General features: G+C 34.6%; 1 protein-coding gene across 3 annotated transcripts in view; it reads right to left on the minus strand.

The window, feature by feature from the left end:
* CDH19 (cadherin 19) overlaps window positions 1–10,258 on the minus strand; it is a 114,786-nt gene extending 104,528 nt beyond the window's left edge. For 2 of the 3 annotated variants that reach the window (XR_010431208.1, XM_064657522.1), the window contains exon 1: window positions 10,142–10,258. The gene's annotated coding sequence lies outside the window, so the exon portion shown is untranslated. Of the gene's footprint in view, window positions 1–4,137; window positions 4,249–10,141 lie in introns of all 3 variants that reach the window. The other variant, XM_064657540.1, reaches the window with a different exon arrangement.
* Window positions 10,259–20,450: the final 10,192 nt, after the last annotated feature.

Here is a 20,450-nt window from a genome sequence, read left to right on the forward strand (position 1 = left end):
CATCAGGCTCTAGTGCTCTAACCAGGTCTCCTTTACACTGACTGGAAATGAGGAAAGTTCAAAACTTGCATACCAGATGACAAATTTAGTAATCTTAATATATAATGCCGAAAAGCACAGGCTTGCTTTTGCTTTTTGAAATATTCTTTGTTTCCTAAGCTTACTTTCCTGTTGTTTTAAGATGGAACAACATCAATCCCACAGGAATGTAATTTATGTCTAATTAGATAGACTCTATTGTCTGATATCAATTGACGTGTATTCTGTGAGGGTATTCATATACGTTTAAACATAGAGACTTTTTGTTCTTTTCAATTATGGAAGTAATGGAGGCCACAGCTAAAATCAGGAAAGAAATTTGACAAAGGAAAATAGGGAACATTGTTTGCCTCTATCTCCCCCCTTTCGTTTGGTTTCTTCTGCTTTATCTGTATCCCTGTCCATACTCAGTCATTATGTTATATGAAAACACCTGAATATCTGAACCTTGGAAAGTCAAAGTATGTTTTTTGTTGGCTGGTTTGTTTGTTTTTTTGAGCACAAGCATCCCAAGATTTATTAATCATCCCACCCTTCGAAACCTATTCAATCTGGTTATCATATGAACTCTCTATTCTGAAAAGAACTTTTTATGTATTTTGTGAGCCTTCACTGGAAACACAGAAAGGAAAACTCTCATCTCAGATTGTATTTGCATTCACCCAATACTGAGCACTGTGGCTGTGATCCAGCAAAGCATTTAAGGTTAGTTTATCTTTAAGGATAATCCCATTGAAGTTAGTGGCATGATCCATGTCCTTAAATTTAAAAACATAGTTGAGTGCTTTGCTGGATCACAGCCAGAGTACTCAGTACCTTACAGGATTGAACAACCTCTCTTCTTTGACACTGGCCTAAGGCAAGATATACAGACACGTGTGAATATATGTTCCTTATAGTGTAGAGGTTAAACACAGTATTATTTTCAGGATTTTTTCATACTCCGTTCAATAAAAGATATGTTCCAGTTTCTTAAAACTCTTACCAGTTGTATTGAAAGTGAAAACATTACAATTCCAAAGGAGTCTAACCTAGACTGTCACTCTTCCTTTCTTTTTTTGATCATGCTGAATTTTATAACGCAGGAGATTCAGGTCAAGTTGGTATTCTGAGTGAAGGTAATTTGTTAACATACGTTTAAATCCCTGCAACGTTCTGCTGACAAAGACTAACTTAATACTCAATAGATTCAACACATCTCCAGTGATGGTATACATTTTAAATGAAAGTGCATTTTAGAGTTTGGACTAACTGGAGCCATTTAGGGCTGACTGAATGTCAAGTGCTTCAGGCAGCCAAAGTTAAATATTTCTATACAAGTTTGTTTAAGGCTGGTTTGGAGAGTTCCTCTTGAAATGTGGGCACATTTTATTGGCTGCTTCACAGAATATTTAAAGGTGATCAAATCAGTCTAACGTGAATAAGTTTGGCTGCAAACATGGATTCACTTGAAAGGTGTTTTTCTCCTCCTCCTTCTTAGTGTTTGCTTTTTATCCCACTCTTAAGCATCCTTTTCAAATTCAAAGTCCATATTCCTTATCTGAATATCAGCCAATCAGACTTTGTATCTGTAAAGACTAATGATACATTCCAAGTATTATTTTCTTGATTATAAAGCCTGATTTGATGGGATACAATCAGTTTTCTGTTCTCAGTGACCCACTGAATGATATTACTCAGAATTCCATTTAGATGATGCAAATGACCTAATCAGTTCGTCTTCTGCCATGGCAATAACTGAACTCAAATGTCAAAGACCATTTAGTAAATAAAATGTCCCTTTTATGTAACTGAAATTATGCTATGGGAAGCTTATGAATTATTAGCTATGGAAATTGTTTTGTTTCTTTCAGTTGGACAACATAGGTAATACACATCCACACTCATTTTAAACACTGGTGTTTCAGGATTTTGCATTCTAAGCAAAGAAAAATTGCAGAACAAATATGTAAAATTACATTAAATTAAAAGTGCAGCACGGTTATTTATTTCTGTTTCCATTTCTATAATAAGCTATGTCTTAATTCAAAATTTGGGCAAAGTTTTCAATGAAGAAAGTATTTCTCCTCCGCTTTTTCAAGTGTTGATCACAGTTACTCTGTTTCCTCTATTTCTTTTTCTACCATTATAAAAGGCCTGGGTTAAGCAAGCTATGAAATAGCATCAATATTGTACTGGTAGAAATAACCGCAGTAGCTCAAGGGTATTTGTATCAGATATTGTGATATGGTCACACAGAGACATCAAAATTGTCTTTAAACTCTATGGTTTGCTAGCAGTCTATTTCAACAGCACTGAGATTTCCGAGAAACAATTTCTGCTTCGGAGACCCACGTAGCTAACACCGAGTTTGCTGTTTTAGCTACTTTATCCAATGTTCAAGGCATCTGGTAAAACATAGATGAATAATGTTTACATTACCTGCTCTCGTATCTTGGCTGCACAGTCTTCCTCAAAATTACCTCCTGAAAAGATGGACATAGTCTTCTAGATTGTCTCAGATACACATAGGAGATTTTCCGAGAGCAAAGGTTTGAAAGGTTTGCAGTCTTTGCTTGCACAATAATTTGCTGATATCATGGCAAAAAGTCTTGCTAGGTAATGGTAAAATGCTGTCAACTTTCATTTCTTCCTCAATATCATTCTTAGCTAACTGTAAAATGAAATTTGATTTTTTTAAGGAGTTCTTATGCTGAAGCAATGCTAACTACAGTATTTCTGCGAGAGTGAGAAGTGAAAGTAGCTATCAATGTTAACAGTGGTTCATTACAAGTGATCTCACTTTCCAGGTTGTCTGTACTTTCGACTTTAGTCAGATTTACTTGGGCCATAGGACATAATGACCTTTCTATAATAAGATTATGTTCCTGACATGTTACATGTTTTCCTTTAAACTGAAGATCAAGAGTGAATTGATATCTGCAATAGAAATCATACTTGAGATTCCTTGAGAAAAATCAACAGTATTTGGTCCATTACATTTATAATATTGGTATGATAAAAATTTTCTTTTTTTTTTTTGTTTTGGATAATAAACATACACATATGAGCATCTGTAAGAAAGGTTATAGATTTTTGATGAAAACATTCACCATTGGAGAGTCTGTGGCTCAATGATGCAGTGCTGTCTCCACATTAGTGAAACTAAAGTAATTTTTATGTAACCAATGCCTACCAACAGAGAGATTCTTATAGACATCTCATTATTGATTACACTGAAGTACATGAATCTATCATGGAGATAGAAGTTCCAAATTTGAATTTTTATCCTTTCTTAAATCAGTTCAATGAGCCAGTAAGGGATTAGCGTGAAGGTCTGATTTCTAAATTCACTGCAGTTTGAGATTTTCTCAAGAATTAAGATCACAGATATTAAAGAGGAAATAATAGTGAATATAAGGAACATAAATAAAATTTAAAGTAGAACTATATTGACTTTTGCTTTTTTTACGTCTCAGCAGTGATGTCTAAATTCCTTTTTTCACACATTTATAAAAATCGAATAATAAATACTAAAGACTGATGCATTTTTTTATTCTAAAACCAACTCCAAAAAAATATTTTCTATGCTTTGGAATTAATACGTAATTTTAGAAGTTGTATAGTAACTGAAGCACTGTATTTGTACCTTTGATCTGACCATATCTTCCATTTGCAGTCAGTCCACTTTATTAACTTCTGCTTATGGTCAGCAGCCGAAATTCATAAAGGATATTTTATTGTTATATACATGTATGTTTATACACACACACACATGAAACAATATTTGTTATCTTTAGTATTGAAAACAGAAACATCCTGATCAGCTTACAATGCATTGTATAATTTAAAGATTATTGTTGGCCTCACAATTGTTTATAGCATCCGTGGTCTTCTAAGATATTTTTATTATTTCCTACTCTCTTTTTTCTCTCAATTTTATCTGAAATATAAGTAATTAAATTTAAGATCCCAGTGAGTCTACCATGGCATTCTTGGGAATCAGACAATAAATGTCCTACAACAGCCAAGCCATGTCATCAACATCGTTTTACTGCAGCTTAATGCTTTTTGCCATAAAGATCACACACATAAAACTGTATGGACTATCAATCTTACATTTCAAATTTTTTCCTCCACCTTTTCCTCCTTCTGTAATACTCCTTGCCTTCAACTGGATATTCTATGATTCCTGGGTGTTTTTAAAAGAACCAGTACAGTTTTCAAAGCCTTAAACAGAAAAAGAACAAATCAATTAGCCTTTTTATATTCACAGGAGATTATTGTTGAATTTTCAACAACTTTATTAATCATGAATGTTTGAACTTCATCTGCCACTACTTCTGGTTATTCATTTCATATCTGATACTTAAAAGGAGAGGACATGAGTGTATAAAGAACCTCTTTTCCTTAATGAAACAGTCATATGTAACTATCCTCAAGACTACAGTTTTCCCTAGATTTAGTAAATTAAATCACAATGAGACAATTTGTCTATCCAATGTGACAGAGACTACACAATCCAAGAGCACCTTTGAAACCCAAAATCTAAGAAAGGTTACAATCAGCAGTCTGGTCAAACTGGATAAATCAAAAAGGAACAGTTTTCATCGCAAATTGCTTTGCTTATTATCACCTTGTCTGTGCTGAGCATTCCACTTTTTTTGTTTAACTGAGAGATTTTGCTTTTGTGTTTTCTGACAGAAACTTCATGAATTTTATGAAAAAAACAACCCAAACCAAGCAACCAATAAAAGAAAAAAAAAATCCAGCATTGATTATATCGGTTTTGCTTGTAGCTTACTGAGACAGATGCTTGGATAAAATTGTTGTCTCAAAAATTAAAACTTGAAAGAATAAAGAAGTTGGGAGAGGTAGATGTATCTTTCTTTCCCCTGCAGCATCACAAGTCAAAATAGTACTGTTTTGTGTGAGTAGGACTGATAAAGTTAAAAAATATATGCATACACTCCCACATATACACACATATTTACACTCATTATTTAAAAAAATCCAACAAAACCTGTTTTCTAAACATTATTTCATAGAACACAATGAAAGTGCTGTTTGTTGCCCAAGCAATATGCATTTCAGTAAAGGTGCTTGTTTTTATTACAACAAAATCTTTTGGGTCTTCTGTGTTGTTTTTGTTGGATGTCACATTCCTTCCGCAGAGTCTATGTGAATTAAGAATGAATCAGCAAGGTCTGAATAAGTTACATATCAGCAAAGGGAACATGAAAACTTTCTTTTCAAGAAGAAAGGCACTTCTAATACAGAAATGTGATTTTTCACTAAGCTTAAAATAATGACTGAAAGTTAACAGAGTTAATATAAAAAATTGTTTCATTTAAGATTTGTTGTTATTGTCTAAATCGAAAGTTATCATTTGATATTTTGTTTAAATGTGTAAAGATGTAATCACACAAGGCCTATGGGGTGTGTTTTGTTTTAAACAGTTTTGTCATATCTGTTGCAGCACACAGGTAGGGTTTTAGCTGTGGAAGAATGAAAGAAGGGCAATATTGCATTGGAAATGTTTTGGCGGACTTCATGAAAAGGCCTGTAAAGTTTTGTTTCATTTTTCTGCTTAAGTGGTTTTTTTTATATAATTCTGCTTCTCAGAGAGTTGTCATTAATGCTTTAATCACATTCTACAACAAGAACTTCTGTATGTTCCTTGTTATTCTCCTCTGATATGGATGCACTCATGAACTTTTGTAAATGTAGCAAATTATACTAAAAAACCACCAGACTTCACTTTACTGACTTCTTCTATTGAGAAGTGATCTTCAGTGTCCTGGATCTGTTACTTCACAGCAGAATAACAACCACAGTTGAACTTATTAAAAGATAGTCTTATCTTACCTGAGAGTTTTCCTCTTCTCTCATCTCACTTGGTTAACCTCAGTTATATTCAAATAAATATGTTGTGCAAGTATACGATCTGATTTGTAGTAAATCATTGAAATAATTGTACATAAAACTGCACCTATAAAGATGGTAAAATGCATTTCATATTTAAAATATTGTGTACATTTCACGCACTTCGATATCTCCTTTATAACTGCACTGGTATATTAATTCTGTGCTTGCATTGAAAGTCTGGAAAAAATGGATTTATACCAGAAAAAAAGCAAAATGCAACAAGAAAACCAATGCATACACAAATCTCCACAATGGGCTCTATTTTTCAAGTACACTGAAGACAAAAGAAACAGATCTCCAATCTATTCTAATTCTTGGCATGAATGCTTCCTTATTCATGGATCGTTGATCTGACGGACTGAAAAGGCAATGACTTCTATTTCTTTTGGTGACTTACATCAGTCTATTTCTAGGGAAATAGAAAAAGGATTCAATTTGTGTACACTGGCATTAGACTGAACTCTGCTGATGGATGTATTTGGCTTCTGTAGGAAGGGTGGGATTATATCCTATCTACTGTGGGCGCTGTTTCTGAATGTGTTGTTCGTAAATGTACTTGTAGTATGAATTGTACAATTTCTGTGTACTGCAATATACTAAAGCTTCTAGACAAATAAGCTTTACCGTGGGGCAACTGAACCATCCTGTTCTTTAACAAATTAATAGAGGGGAATGTGGGTATTTCCTTTCATTCCTGAAGAGGCACAGAGAATGAATATTTGTGGCTAGTATGTATCTCATAAACGAATAAATTGAATTATCCAACTGAAGACTATCCAACTGAAGACTAAGCATAGCCAGGCAGGCAGCATGAAGAAAAGCAGTTTTGCAGAGGAAAATGCAACTCAGTTTTCTTCCATGGGAGGGATAACTCTGGGCTCAGACTATGGAAAACAGCTATGACCGTGAAACATAAATTTTTGTTGCTTATTCTATTAGATTTGCAATTTCAAATCATAGTCCATAGGAAAATATGCAAACAACCTTCCCCATCCCATTCTGTCTGCATAGAAATATTTCATCCTTCACAGCAGCCATAAAGCTTTCACTTATTGTTTGATTTTCTTTAAGGTATCGTAAACATAATACTGTGGTGAGGTGGACTTTGTACCACCATTGTGGAATGAAAGAATAAGATGCATCCCAGACTTAAAAAAAATCTTCAAACCTCTATCCTCTTTCAGATGCAAGGATAAAAATGTGATTCTACTGTAAGAGAAAGAGCAGACACGAATACTGATTACTCTTTCCATCTCCCTTCCTGATCTTTTCCTGGGGAAAAGAGGAGTTTTCACTCCTGTCCATTACAGTTCAAAACATGACTCTTATTTCAGCCAGGGTAGGAGGGGTAATTGGATCTGTCTGCCTACCACGTCATGACCCAAAACCAGAATGCTGAAACGTCTTTTCTTAGTCAGTTTTACTACTACTGATTGGAAAGAAGAGGATGAGTAAATCCTTGAGCCTCTTCTCAATCTCAGCAAGCATTAGAAGAACAAAAAGTGTCACTTATTGTAAAGCTAGTGTGACATTTCGCATAGAGACCTGTAATTATTTGTAGAAATTGAACAGAAAAATCATACTTCTATTTGTGGTTTCTCATGACTGAAAGAAAATTCATTAACCATAGTTTACTGTTATATCACACCTTCCACTGATCAAATGGATTGATGATTAATCGAGTTAATTTATTTTGTTACTTAAAGCTGGGCTACCTCGGCCATGGAATAATTCTGAGCTCTAGGACTAATTCTGAGAGAATGAATAGGGGTAAAAGAATATACTATCTTCTGATGATTAAATTGTTCTTCCAGTGACCAGTCAAATTACTTTCTGATCGGTTTGTACCTATCTAATATTTTACACTGAACATAGTGACGATGATCATGGGAGGCATGGCATGACTTGTAATATTTTCCGTGTTTATATTATAAAGCTGAACTGAGAAATAAAGTCTATGAAATCAAATGTGAAAATGTGGATTAGCTTATTCATATTTCTATTCTTAGCTATAAACCACTTATATATATATATAAATATATATTGTTACTCTGGCATGTAAGGGTCCTGAATTCAATAAAAATTAAAACTTAGTATAAAAAGATATAACTTGATAATCTCTATATGTTTTTATTTTTTAATTAAAAATTAATTTTAAATTTTGTATATATTGTCTTCCTAAAATTAAATAAATTCCTAAATAGATCATTTCAATCAAATTACTAAAACTTGAAAAGCAAGTAAAACTTTAAATTCTTAAAGAATAACAATATATATATTAAAATACATTTTATGCAAAACTTATATATACTATGTTTGCTGTCTGCCTAGTATTTATTCGAAACCCTTTCCCACTGCAGCTGGAAATGCTGTTCCTAACCACCAAAGACAAGTACAAATCACTGGGGATGTAGAACAGTTGACATTGTTAAAGGTAATTATGTATTATATACATAATATAAAAGTATTTTTCCTTCCTGTGTAAAAAAAAGCAATTTGTGAATAGTTACATTTCTCCACCTATTCATAGTGCTTTCAACAGAATGTTTTTTAAAAAATAATAAAAAAAGCTTGCATTAGAATATTCACACATATCTGTTAGCAATTGCTTAAAGAGAAACACTTTTCAAAAAAAAACCCCACAATAACATCAGCAGCAAAACTGTTAAAACAAACAATTTTTGAAAGTATTCAAGTCTATATGTTCTCATGGTTGCTGAATGATAGCACTTAAAATGGATCTACTGTCATCTACACCGTGGTGAGTTTAAAACATCCTCAGTAACTCCAGGATCAATGTCAGTGAGTCACACTGACTCTGTCAGTAGTTCAGAACCTAAGAGAAAAGTGGATAAAGGACTATGATTTCTTTTAAAGACTCTCCTATTATTGCTGGAACTAGATCAGAGCCTGGTATAATATATTGCAAATTCTTTGATTTCTGCTTTCAAACTCTGGTGTTTCTGATAAAATTATACCTATTCTATTAAATATGTGCCGCACTGTAGTCCCTATAGACTATAATTTTTATGTTTCCCCATAAATAGGATCTGACATAATACAGAGCCAAAAGTGTTCTTTATCTTCCAGATCTTACACAAGCTACTGAGCTTACAGGTCAGGATTTGAAGGTGGTTTCAAAATCAGATATTGAAGAATAGAGCGAGCCAAGATTCATAATTGAAAGATAATGACTGAGGCATTCATCTGTGAAGTGTATACGTGTTTTCAATTAGTTGCAAATGCTCTTTACACAGTTCAATATATGAGGCAGCTTAGTCTGATGTCATCGTTTAACTCCAGCCATCAACCAAACCCCATGCACCCACTTGCTCGTTCCTCCACCAGTGGGACTGGGGAGAGAATCGGAAGGATAAAAGCTAGAAAACGTTTGGGTTGAAACAAAGACAAGTTAATAGGGAAACTAAAAGCCACACACACAGGCAAAGCAAAACAAGGAATTAATTCATTGCTTCCTATGGGCAACCATCACTCCAAATGTGCCCCCCTTTTCTCTTTCTTCCCCGCACTTTATATACTAAGCATGATGTCATAGAGTGTAGAATATCCCTTGGGTCAGTTAGGGTCAGCAGTCCTGGCTGCATATCCTCCCAACCTCCTGCACACTCCCAGCTTCCTTGTCAGCGTGGCAAAAAGCAGAAAAGGTCTTGGCTCTGTGTAAGCCCTGTGCAGCACTAACAAAAACATCTCTATATTATCAAATCTGTGTTCAGCACAGATCTAAAACATAGCCCCATACTAGCAAATGTGAAGAAGATTAACTCCACCTCAGCCAAAACCAGCAATCTAGGAAACCTGTACTGCCTTTCAAAACAACAGAGATGCTCTTTAAGACAACTCGGACATTTTGAAACTGAGAAAAACACAGGACCAGATAAAGTGAAAGGAGGAAAACTAGGATGATGGGGTAACAGAGAGGCATATTGAATCACAGAACCCCTTTTGAGTACACACTGCTTTCTCAAAGAGTGGAACGCCTTTACAAGACCAACTTTATATGCTCTTGATCAACACCTATACCTGTGTAAACCCATCCTGGCCACCAAGAAACAAGGGGTTTGCTGCTGTCATGACCAAGACTCTGTCTCGAAACAGAGAACCCTGAGAGAGTCAAAAGCAAGTCCACAGTTTTAGAAAATAAGACAGATGTGCAAAGGAAAAATAAATGCCATACCTGCTCTCTTCATAAAATGAGTTGTTTCTTGCTGTCAAGGAATTCCTCTTAGGTTCCCTTTTCTCTGCATAGCTGTGTCTCAGCATTCACTCGTGCTGTACATCATTTATCAGTTCCAGCACTGGGAGATAACCAGCATCTGTGGGATACGTAGTATGCTTTCAATGAAAGCTCTCCCTGTTACCTTTAACAATGTCAATTGTTCTAACATCCCCAGTGTTTTGCACTTGTCTTTGGTGGTTAGAAACAGCTTTCCCATCTGCAGTGGGAAAGGGTTTTAAATAAATACTAGGCAGACAGCAAACATACTATATATAAGTTTTGCATGAAATTTATTTTAAACTGTAAGATGGTAGGTTTTAGCATTCTTTATGGGTTTCTTAATTAGGAGCCTACTTTATTAATTGTCAGAAGGTGCCTAAGGAAAGACCATTATTGTCCTATACTTTTCAGTCAATAAAAAGAGTCAGGCATTTCTAATTCAAGATATTAAATTCAAACTTGAAATCTCAGACCCAGGAGGATCTTACATTGTAGATAAATTGCTGACAGCAATTCCATCCTGCATTTTGGTAGAAGCAATTTTTTCCTTCAAAAATATCTATATAGTTTTGTGCCACAACATGATAGCTTCTCTGGTACAAACTACCCTATCTGCATGATTAAGTCCAATCTTCAGAAGTGCTGGGTATGAGGAAACTTCCTGATACATAGAGAAGTCTGACTCATCTCTCACTATGATGTCCAAGCAAGCTTTCTGTGGCTGCTGTGACAGTGCGAAAAAACAACTGAGGCCTGTAAGAAGCAGACTGCCTCAGGATCTCTGTGGTCCCTGCTTGGAAGTTGCTTGCATTCAGAGCTGAGAAGATGGAATAATTTCTCAATTTCTGTTCTGTCCTTGACATTGGGAGTTTCTGGAGGTATCCTTCACATGGGAAATTACAAATCTACATTTTGGCAAACAAGGTCACAGAGGTGTTGTGTTCACCTTTTATCTTTTCAGTTACAATTGTGGAAGAGAGAGACCAACACTCAGTGGTAGGATCCCAAGACTCCTCAAATATACATGCTTAAGTGAATGATTTGGATAATAAGACTAAAGCGTTATAATGAAATTCAAGCTAGGATGGTATCATAAAATTTGTGTTGAAGTGCCTAATTTAAGGGTTTATACTCTGACTTTTTTTTGAGCAACTTGCCTTTTCTCATTGACACTGTGGAGCTTATTATTTGCTTCATAAATGAAATGACTGGGACCTGACACAGTGGTTGGGTTGACAGTTGCTCAAAGACACTTCTGCTGGTGAAGAAAACAGGGCTTTACTCTTTCTGTTAATTTGACAGTTTGGAAGTTGATGAGAAAGCAATACCAATGTTTTCAAGTCCATGAAGTTAACTCTTTTTCTTTTATTTCACTTCCAGTTTTAATATGTAAACAAAATACTTGATACAAATTTGTTCTTATGAGTTGATTTTGTTATTGCCTTGGACTTCAATAGCTTCTCTGCAATCATGAAAAGGCAGGTTGCCAAGGAGAACTATTCTTCTGCTTAACTACAGGCTATTTATCATTCTTGCATCGTATCTGTATATATTTGCTGAAACATAGGTCCATCAGTCATCTGTCATGTTTGCTGCTAGATCTGGATTGCCCCCCCTTTCTTTTCTTTCCATGCAAAAGGATGAAAAGTCATGGCAGTAGTCACTCTAGTCTTGCCTTGAGGTGTTGCCAGGGCACAACTGGGAAGAGATAGCAAGTTCTGCAATCCAGTGCATTTTCCATATCCTCCACTTTTGAGCTACATGCTTTTCCTAAAGTCTTGGTAGGTTAGTTAAGGTTTCAAGTCCATTTGAAATTTGATTTATTTCAGACACTGTCAAGAGTTTTATTAATACCAAGTGCAGTGGGAAGCCATGTGATTATCACTTATATGATAAGATGAGATAGATAATAAAATAGACAAATAGATAGAGATTTATGCAGGGATAGGAGGACATATTCCTTAGATGAGATGCTTACAATTGGACCATTGTCATAGACATTAAGTGATTCTCATCTGCAACATTGCAAACCCATTGCGCACAAGTGGATTTTTGAGACCAGTGGTACAACTAAGATGTGGAATGTAAATCTAATTGTGAAAATATCTATATGCTCTCACCTGTCTGTCGTATTTCTAAGTTTTATTGGCGTTCATTAGCTTCAGTTAATCATGTGTGGCCCTAACACTGCTTCATAAGACACTGATTTTTTTGCATATTAAAATAACTTCTCTGACTTGATGGGTATTGATTGTAAAAAAGAGAACAGATGAGTATTAAGTTCCTAGTGTATTCTCAGACATTGATATTATTCTTGAAGACAGAAACATGTTTTTTGGGGTGGGTGTGTTTTCTTACAAAACACTCTTCGGTGTTCCGACATCTAACAATTACTGTGACCAGATTTTTTTACAATTCATTGTTTCTAAATGAAATACACGTTGAATGCTTACTGAGTTTTAGTTTATGCGTGTGCTTGATATTCCACAAGACTCATCTGTGAAAAAAGAGAAAGAAAATAAAAAAAAGTTTTAATTAAGTTGAAAATTCTGGGTTTATTGTCAATGAAGAACAGTCATCTAATTCCAGCATTTCTTGCATGGTTTTACGGACTTTTAAAATCACTACAATGGTAGGAGAGATTGAGAACATATGGTGGCGACATTTTGTATTATGTACATGCAGAGAATACAAAAAACTTCGTATGGTTCTGATCAGATTTTGTTTGGTCATGTGTGCATTTGCCATGCAATACCAATCTTTAGAATGGTATAAGAATTTTTAATGTTAATAAGAACAAGGGGAAAGCCTTTGGAGACACAATAATTACCATGCGTGCTTATTTACAGTTGTCATCCTTGATAATAAAATGGTTTAGAGATTACTCTGGCTTATTGCAGATTCAGAGTTCAGTTTACTTTAAAAAATAACTGCCTTTGGATATGACTCATAAAGAATCTGAAACCTTGACTTACTCCCTTAGAAAATTTTCTTGGATACTTTGCCTGGAAAAATGATTTAGAAGTTATTCTTTTTTTCTGAAGACTGGCAGGCATTACTTTTATCCTTTACTGGTTGTAACCTGCAAGTTTTTTTTCTAAACTTAGACTTTGTGTGTGATGAATATATACTTCACATTTATATTATTGAGTAGGAATAATTTATTTTCTCCTTTAATATTATTCACCTGTACTCCAAAATATGTTTATATAATAGTAAATAAGACAACAGAACAGCACTCCTATACAGAATGAAGGATACTCATACACATGGAAAGGGCTTTGGAAGTTCACAGAAAAGGTGGACAAGATAGATATTGGGAGATGGGCAGCGAAGGACTTTCTGCAGATGCCAAGCCATGAAGATTGAAGTAGACACAGGTCCCTTAAATGCTAGTGTCCTGTTTTGATTTTTCCAAAAACTTTTAATAAGTAGTCATAGGAATATTCAAGAAGTCAAAAATACCAGGCCACAGTATTTTAAATTTAGTTTGGAAATAACATTCCTCAGCCATAAAGCACTACAATTTCTGAAGAAATTTTGATTGGAGTCCTTGAGCATAGAGAGGAAACCTGGCTTTTATTGCTATACCCAGGTTGACTCATGAGTAAAGCAAAAAGGTTGAGAGACACTTGCATGAATACACAGCATTCATGTAAGCTTTCTGACAGATACGAGGCAATCAATTCACATGCCCCATAATTATTCATTTTTAAACTTAGACTATTAAGAAATAAGATTGAACATTGTCTGCTTGCCTGACCTTATCAGCATTAGTCTTAAGTTCTGAATAAGTTCAAAAGAGCGTCATGACTATATATAGCATATCCAAACTATGTGGGCTCAGCAAAGCAGTCTCATCAGACCAATAATAATGGCCAGTCTTCGCGAGCGAAGATTTTGGGAAAGGTCATTAACCCTTCCAGCCTGCGCAGTGGATTTTTTAGGTGAGACACAGCGTGCGCTGAACTGAGCCCACCCTTTAGTCCTGAGGTTCATCTGCCGGGGCCGAGCAAAGCTTGGACAGTGGCAGTGAGGTCCCCAGGATGTAGGTTTGTTTAGAGTGACCTTCTCTTAGGTGGATTGCCTACCGAGGCTGACGAGCTCCACCTGCCCAGGGGGCCGGGAATCAAACCCGGGTCGCAGTGGTGAGAGTCAGGCACTCTAACCACTAGACCACCAGAGGCCTTCATCAGACCAATAATTTTACCTATTTCTCCAATTGTTGACTGAGTGCACTGCAGCTTTGCTCACTTGCATTGACCTTCAGTCTCTGAGGCTCTTGCAGACAAGGGGGTAGAGGTACTACACTGACAGTAATGGATGAATGCTTACTTGCAGGTTATTTTTGGTTCCCTTCTTATGACTCATCCCCAGTCCTGCTTTAATTTAGAAAATTGTAATAAGGTTTACTTTCTGTTAGGAGTCTTTTTCTTTTTTTCCTCCTTTTCTTTTTTTCTAATGTCTTCTTTGCAGAGTCTTTTGATAGAGTCATTTCTGATTCAGAATCTGTTAAAGTCTTTTGCTTTAAAAGAGTGTAAGTGGTAAAAGGCAAATGTTAAAATAGTTTCACTGGAGAATTTTTCTCCATGTTTTTGCAAGTGAATGTCAGTTTCAATGATTTCCTTTGAGTCACTATTGTAAAACTGAAACACTGGTAAAAAGTGGAAAGTATCTGTAACCAACCATCTAAACTGCATCATTGATGTTTCCTTATGTCTTTATCAGTAGTTTTAAAGAAAATTTTGATACCCAGAATCTTCCCTGTTGTTCATTATGACGGATGATGCAGCTTTCTGTGTGGCAATCACTGTAAGATAATGGCTTGTTGGTCTTCTTCACTGGAAAAAAAAATAAACAAAAAATAAAACAACCCCACAAGCCTTTTTTACCCTCTACAATGCCTCAATTGTTTCAAAGAGGTTGTCAGGTAATCATGTGGAAAGGTTCTGATCGTTGAAGCTACAGTCTGTTTGGAATCTGGGTGTTGACACGAATACTTTAATATTTTCATTTTTATCTTGAAAGCTAAATTATTATTTGGCTGCTTATGGCCTTAAATTTTGATTTCTAGATGAAGGAGTTAATTCTTTTTTCCTTGTTTTTTTTTTGTTCAAACCCAAAATTGTACTCTGAAGCATTGAGAAAGAGAAAGCAAGTACAGCCTTAGCAAAACTAAGATATAATTTCCCTCACTTATTTCTTTATTAGAGACATCAATCTCTCTTGTCATGATTTTGTTACTATACATATAGAGCAAAACTCTTTTTTATTCTGACTGATTTACTTATTTTCTAGATTGAGGAAGCAGCAAAAGATGAATTGTAACATGCTGCTTCCCAATTGAAACACTAAATGGGAGCTGTTTCAGCAGGGAGTATGCCATGCTTAAAGGCACAGTGAACACTCAACACTTGTTTTCTTGTGCTATTTATAAATGTCTCACTGTTTGGGTTTTTTTCAATCTCATTTAGTTTATTATACAGTATATAAAGAATTATCACAATCTTCCCTTTTGCATAACATATTGCATGTGAGACCTTCAGCTACAGCCAGTATAAACACAGTGATAAACTAAGGAGCAGCCAACAGTTAGATATAGATAGTTGGACATAGATATGATGTCTTGAGAATAATTATGGTTTTATTCTGAGCAGTTTGGCTCTAGTCTTTCAGTCTTTTCTCTGGATTTAGGAGCTCACAGATCTTTGTTCTGCTTTTATGTTTCTTACAACCCATTGATTCCAGCTTGCTCTTTTCCACCTTTCTCACCAAGGGACCACTGCGATGGCTCTTAAAATTTTAGAAATTAACTGTAATTATGTATGAATCCATGTATGCAGTAGCAAATATGATAAAATAGTTAATCCTTCTCAACATCTGAATCTGTCCATTAAAAACTTGCATATGAAAAGACTATTTTAAAGGTTTTTCTAGCTCCTTTTATAGTGATTAATGGATTATGCTTTTTGACTGCTATAAGCAAGTTTACTCACATACTTAAAATTCAAAGGTAGTATTAGCACAGTGCATCTTACACAGTAAGTACTTGCACCAAATTCTTCATATTTTTCCTTCTTCCTAGTTTATCCCAAGTATAAAAAGCTACTTTAAACTCTAACTATACTTCAGCCAATACTGCAGTAAAAAAAAAAAGGGTGGGGATTAATGAGCAATTTCATTTTAGTCTGATTTAAAAAATGCATAATCTCTAAATTTCTGAGGGTTTTTACTTTGCAGAGTTATTTTTCTGAGTAGCATGTTCAGACTGAACATAGAAATTTTCTCCTAGAAAAAAATTAAAGAAATTTCAATGTGAGAGCTAACAATTCTGGTTTGTCCAGATTAAAATAGGCAAATGATATTTATTTTTTTAATACAGAAAATTTTACCTTATTTCATAGTAATGATAATAGAATTAGTGATCAGGACAGTGTGGATTGTCTCTGAGAATTCAGCACTCCAGCACTTTCAGTTGTGATTTTTCCATGCTGAATAACTAACACTTCAACACAGTTAAATTTTCAGATATACTGAGCAAAACACACGGAGGCACACACATAACCATACAAATCTGTAGCCTGTTTATTACTTAGAAAAAGGAATATGTACTGCTTCTCTCAGCCAGCATCTCATGATATGTCAAGGTGAATGTATTACTCTGGCATAGACAAATACAAGAATTTTAGTCAAAAAATATTTCAAGACTGGTCTTCCAAAACAATTAAAGATGCTAGCTTTCAGAAAGGAGTATATAACTTTCAATTGCCTTAAAATCTACAGCTTAAGATACTTTACTACCTAAGGAAAGTGTTAAATTTAGAACAAAACTGTGAAAATCTTCTTGTCCTAATTCTATAAAATGCCATGCTTCCAGCTAGCAGTTAAACTTAAAAAAAAGTTTTTTACATGCTTGTTCTTTACATGCTTTAAACTTCTATTTTTTTTACTACTTTTTTTAACTTTTCCTCATCATACAGATCACTGTTTGATGTCTGAAGTTCTCAGAAGACATCAGTTTTTCATAATATCTCCCCCAGACTGTGCACGTTCAGTGTTTCAAACTCTGTGTAAATAATTGCAAAAGTCCCTGGATTGAGATCTGGAGAGGACCAGGTTCCCCTACTGCTGTCGGCGTGAGGATCTCAGTTCATTACCAAACATCCAAGAGGGATATGAAGAGAACTAACAAAATGCCAAGTTGCTTCCTGTGATATTTAATGTCATATTCAAAGGGCAGCAGATTTCTTGTCTGCATATGAACCATGGTGAAGCTGCTAGAAAAAGCAGATATTAACATTCAAGCTTCATATTGATCCAGACATCTGTCAGTCACCCTGCACATTCTGAGTTTTTTGCTGTGTCTTTGCTAGGTTTCCTCATGTTAATCCTTGAGACTAATAATAAATAGAAAAAATCTCTAACCCTTCCTAATCCACTATACTACATGTATTAATGTATTTTTTACAAAATAACAATATCTTACTAATTTGAAAATCTTCTGAAAGACCTAAAAACATGACCACTGTAAAGTTTTCATTTCAACCTAAAGTTTTCATTATAGTTATTTTTCTCCTTGATTTCTGGTTTAGGGGATTTTTATAGATGGAAGTTTATTTTTGTATTAGATTATCTTGTTCCCTGTAAATTCAAATGGTGGAAAACATTGCTAAACCATTACCAGAGTTAAGCAATATTTTTTATACTGCTTTGGAATTTCACCACTTTTTATTTTTAGGTTTCCTCATTTTGTAACACAAATTTGATCACGAACATCTTTTCAAGAATTGATACAACGCTGCTATGATCAAAATCCAAGAAAGGACCTTTGTTGCTATAAACTGAAAAAAAAAAAAATACTCATGTACACTAAAACTTTGCAGAGTCCCCTAATGAAGGTGAAGGCAGCATCATTCTGAGGTTGTAAATACTTTGCATGGAATAGGAATGTTCAGAGAGAGTAGCTACAACATATTGTGCTGTACTCTGGTTTTCCTACAGAACACATTTTTTTCATTTAACTTTGTTTTGCTGTATACCTTTCCCTTTCCTTTGTCTTTTCCCTTGATTAATGTCAATGCATTTGCGACTTCATTTATCCTGGTTATTAGTCACCACTCGGAGCAGTGGAAGACAGAGACATATCAAGCAAGGTAGCTTGGTGCCCAGCTGTTGGTATAGTCTATAAATAATGCTGTTAGACTATCTAGACACCCCAGTCATTTGTACTGATTTCACAGAACTGAATAAATGTGCTTAAAAAGATGGTCATAAACCAAAAGTGTAGTATAACACACTGTGGTTATTTTATACAGTTAATGCAAAATTCTTCGGGTCTACATGAAGAAGTACAGTTTATCTCCAAGCTATGACACTATTGAATGACTTTCCTAAATCATAAAAGGCTAAGAAAGAGCACAAAATAGAACTTATCCTTTCTATTTTAATTTACTACATATATTTTTTTTTTAACTAAAATGTTGTTAACTGGGGGGAGGAGTGGGAAGTTCTTGCAAATTAGACAATATCCCTTCATGAAGATAAATTTTCTTCAACTTTTTTTCAGATTCTATTATAAATTATAGAAAATGAGGCTGGGTGCACAGTTGAAGATATTTGCACTTTTTGAGAATAAGGTTTTTGACCTCAATTCTCAAACTCTTACAGCATAGATTATTTTGCAAAAATAGTATTCTATTTGATCTAGTTTTATTTCCTTGCAGTTTACAAGTGTTGTCACTTCATGTATCCACACACCCCTACACCAGTTCCATGTGTTAGAAGTCACTAAGAAGTGTAATTGTCTCACAGTAGCTTGTACTATTAACATTTTCCCATATTTCCAGAAAGATTTCCACATCACTGTTTTGTTTGTTTGTTTGTTTGGTTTGGTTTGGTTTGGTTTGGTTTGGTTTTTTGTGGGTTTTTTTTTTGGTTTATTTTTTTTTTTGCTTTAGGAGCATGCAAGGTTATCCATAGCTGTTTTGCAACTTGCTGTGCCACATATTCTAAAGTTCCTTCCTTTCCCTCAGCTTCTTAAACTTGGGGTCTTTGCTTGCTAAATGAAAAATGCCTCATTTTTCTAGCATTGCTTACACATTGGTTCTGCACCTAAGACTCAAAAATGAAGTAGAGAAGAAAACAAACTTATTTTCGGTTCTGGATGACATTATTTTCTGGTCATTCTGTTTTGTGACAGCAAATGAGGCTCACATCACTTCCAGTAAAAGAACTTATAATTCTGATTTTCTGTACAAGTAATTGTGGTTGCATAGACAGAGTCTGGTTCTGGAAATTAAAGGTTTGAAAGAAAGCATTGTTTTTTGATGTTTATGAATCGTTTGTCTAATAGTACTTTTTCATCTTCACTAACTTTTTAAAAAATATTCTAAAACATCTTCAAGTAAAAAAAACCCTGCTTTAAAATATTTTTCATATAGTTTCTGCTAATTCTCTTTGTGAAAGAAAAACAAGTTGGTTATTTCTTTGATTGTATTTGATTTCTACTGTTAGGAGGAAGAAATGGAGTATATATGTGTTTTCTGTGCTGCAAAGCAGATTTTGTGGCCTCCTGTGGATTTCCCTGCTTAGAAAAATAGGTTGTGTTTTGGTTTTGATTTTTATTATTATTATTCCTGAGTCCATTCTTATTTTCTAGTGTTGCTATTTTTCATCTGCAATTCTGAAGCAGTGGCAGATTGCTTTTCTGGGTTAGATAATATAATCAAATAGATCAGTGTCTTAAGGAATACTATCATCTCAAAAATTATTTCTGTTTGAAAACATTGTGCTTGCTCTTGTTATAACTTACAAGAAATGGACCATATTTCTATAAAGAAAGGTGATGGGAGGATAATCTAATTTCTTTCAGTGTGTTTACTATATGCATTTCATAACACTTTATCTGCAGTCAGTTTTAGTTTCTTGAGTAATGTCTGCTAGATAGACTCTCCTGTTTCTTTGTTATAGGCAGAAATACTTTCTTAGTTGAAAATCATCACCCTAAAATCACAAGAGGTGCAGGAGAGATTAACTACCATACACAGTACCTGAAATTCATTTTATATATATTTTTCAATAACTGCGTTTTAGATTGAGAGTGGTTTGTCAAATAAAATAGTATTTTCAGAATTTTCAGTAAGAATAAATTATTCTGTATTTCTTCCATACATTAACAAATCAGGCATTTTTCAGGCTTTAATTATTTAAATTATTTAATTTTTTTCTTCATTTGAAGCAACATCATTCTATATATATTTGAATGTGT

The sequence above is a fragment of the Pseudopipra pipra genome, chromosome 1 (genome assembly GCF_036250125.1).
Source record: "Pseudopipra pipra isolate bDixPip1 chromosome 1, bDixPip1.hap1, whole genome shotgun sequence".
NCBI classification, from domain to species: Eukaryota; Metazoa; Chordata; class Aves; order Passeriformes; family Pipridae; genus Pseudopipra; species Pseudopipra pipra.